The 2,965-nt window shown below is 56.8% G+C and overlaps 1 pseudogene; it reads left to right on the top strand.

The window, feature by feature from the left end:
- Window positions 1-2,679, top strand: part of LOC126435498 (large subunit ribosomal RNA) — a 3,232-nt pseudogene extending 553 nt beyond the window's left edge.
- Window positions 2,680-2,965: the final 286 nt, after the last annotated feature.

Consider the following 2,965-nt stretch of genomic DNA (forward strand, 5'->3'; position numbering starts at 1 on the left):
GTTGCCTTTCCACTCGCCGCGGGGTGGGGCCGTTCCGGTGTGCGGTGGGCCGCACTTCTCCCCTAGTAGGACGTCGCGACCCGCTGGGTGCCGGCCTACGGCCCGGGTGCGCAGCCTGTCCTTCCGCGGGCCTCGGTTCGCGTCTGTTGGGCAGAGCCCCGGTGTCCTGGCTGGCTGCCCGGCGGTATATCTGGAGGAGTCGATTCGCCCCTTTGGGCGCTCGGGCTCCCGGCAAGCGCGCGCGGTTCTTCCCGGATGACGGACCTACCTGGCCCGGCCCCGGACCCGCGCCGCTGTTGGCTCGGGATGCTCTCGGGCGGAATAATCGCTCCCGTCAGCGGCGCTTCAGCTTTGGACAATTTCACGACCCGTCTTGAAACACGGACCAAGGAGTCTAACATGTGCGCGAGTCATTGGGCTGTACGAAACCTAAAGGCGTAATGAAAGTGAAGGTCTCGCCTTGCGCGGGCCGAGGGAGGATGGGGCTTCCCCGCCCTTCACGGGGCGGCGGCCTCCGCACTCCCGGGGCGTCTCGTCCTCATTGCGAGGTGAGGCGCACCTAGAGCGTACACGTTGGGACCCGAAAGATGGTGAACTATGCCTGGCCAGGACGAAGTCAGGGGAAACCCTGATGGAGGTCCGTAGCGATTCTGACGTGCAAATCGATCGTCGGAGCTGGGTATAGGGGCGAAAGACTAATCGAACCATCTAGTAGCTGGTTCCCTCCGAAGTTTCCCTCAGGATAGCTGGTGCTCGTACGAGTCTCATCCGGTAAAGCGAATGATTAGAGGCCTTGGGGCCGAAACGACCTCAACCTATTCTCAAACTTTAAATGGGTGAGATCTCCGGCTTGCTTGATATGCTGAAGCCGCGAGCAAACGACTCGGATCGGAGTGCCAAGTGGGCCACTTTTGGTAAGCAGAACTGGCGCTGTGGGATGAACCAAACGCCGAGTTAAGGCGCCCGAATCGACGCTCATGGGAAACCATGAAAGGCGTTGGTTGCTTAAGACAGCAGGACGGTGGCCATGGAAGTCGGAATCCGCTAAGGAGTGTGTAACAACTCACCTGCCGAAGCAACTAGCCCTGAAAATGGATGGCGCTGAAGCGTCGTGCCTATACTCGGCCGTCAGTCTGGCAGTCATGGCCGGTCCTTGCGGCCGGCCGCGAAGCCCTGACGAGTAGGAGGGTCGCGGCGGTGGGCGCAGAAGGGTCTGGGCGTGAGCCTGCCTGGAGCCGCCGTCGGTGCAGATCTTGGTGGTAGTAGCAAATACTCCAGCGAGGCCCTGGAGGGCTGACGCGGAGAAGGGTTTCGTGTGAACAGCCGTTGCACACGAGTCAGTCGATCCTAAGCCCTAGGAGAAATCCGATGTTGATGGGGGCCGTCATAGCATGATGCACTTTGTGCTGGCCCCCGTTGGGCGAAAGGGAATCCGGTTCCTATTCCGGAACCCGGCAGCGGAACCGATACAAGTCGGGCCCCTCTTTTAGAGATGCTCGTCGGGGTAACCCAAAAGGACCCGGAGACGCCGTCGGGAGATCGGGGAAGAGTTTTCTTTTCTGCATGAGCGTTCGAGTTCCCTGGAATCCTCTAGCAGGGAGATAGGGTTTGGAACGCGAAGAGCACCGCAGTTGCGGCGGTGTCCCGATCTTCCCCTCGGACCTTGAAAATCCGGGAGAGGGCCACGTGGAGGTGTCGCGCCGGTTCGTACCCATATCCGCAGCAGGTCTCCAAGGTGAAGAGCCTCTAGTCGATAGAATAATGTAGGTAAGGGAAGTCGGCAAATTGGATCCGTAACTTCGGGATAAGGATTGGCTCTGAGGATCGGGGCGTGTCGGGCTTGGTCGGGAAGTGGGTCAGCGCTAACGTGCCGGGCCTGGGCGAGGTGAGTGCCGTAGGGGTGCCGGTAAGTGCGGGCGTTTAGCGCGGGCGTGGTCTGCTCTCGCCGTTGGTTGGCCTCGTGCTGGCCGGCGGTGCAGGATGCGCGCGCCTGCGCGGCGTTCGCGCCCCGGTGCTTCAACCTGCGTGCAGGATCCGAGCTCGGTCCCGTGCCTTGGCCTCCCACGGATCTTCCTTGCTGCGAGGCCGCGTCCGCCTTAGCGTGCTCCTCCGGGGGCGCGCGGGTGCGCGGATTCTCTTCGGCCGCCATTCAACGATCAACTCAGAACTGGCACGGACTGGGGGAATCCGACTGTCTAATTAAAACAAAGCATTGCGATGGCCCTAGCGGGTGTTGACGCAATGTGATTTCTGCCCAGTGCTCTGAATGTCAACGTGAAGAAATTCAAGCAAGCGCGGGTAAACGGCGGGAGTAACTATGACTCTCTTAAGGTAGCCAAATGCCTCGTCATCTAATTAGTGACGCGCATGAATGGATTAACGAGATTCCCGCTGTCCCTATCATAATATTAAGTAATTTAATTAAAACAACTGTAATTACTCAATTATGTACTACACATCTCACGGTTGTAGAAGTAAATTTAAAAGGACACAGTTTGTATCTAATGAATCTGTATTGTCAGTATAGACATGATATTGACACTTACCTGAGACAATTGCGGACAGCAATAAGAACCTTACAAGACAAGCCTATGATAATATCAATGGATGCAAATGCGAAATCGCCGCTCTGGCACAGCCCGGTACAAGACCACAGAGGAATTGAACTAGAAGATTTAATCATGGAACACAATTTGAATGTTGCGAATCTCCCCGGCAACCCTCCAACTTATAGGAGCCGAGCCGGGGCAGCATCTTTTATTGACATCACTTTAACCTCAATGGACATTGCAAATAAAATTTTGAACTGGAAAATATACGACGGCATAACTACGAGTGATCATAATGTCATTGAATTTGAAATATCTGTGGAGGAGGACCGGGTGCCTGCAGAGTGGACAATGCGTTATGACTACGGGAGAGCCAACTGGGGCCTTCTGGAGGCGGAGTTCGATCCTCCAGAGCT

The sequence above is a fragment of the Schistocerca serialis genome, unplaced genomic scaffold (assembly GCF_023864345.2).
Source record: "Schistocerca serialis cubense isolate TAMUIC-IGC-003099 unplaced genomic scaffold, iqSchSeri2.2 HiC_scaffold_1209, whole genome shotgun sequence".
In the NCBI taxonomy this organism is placed as follows: domain Eukaryota; kingdom Metazoa; phylum Arthropoda; class Insecta; order Orthoptera; family Acrididae; genus Schistocerca; species Schistocerca serialis.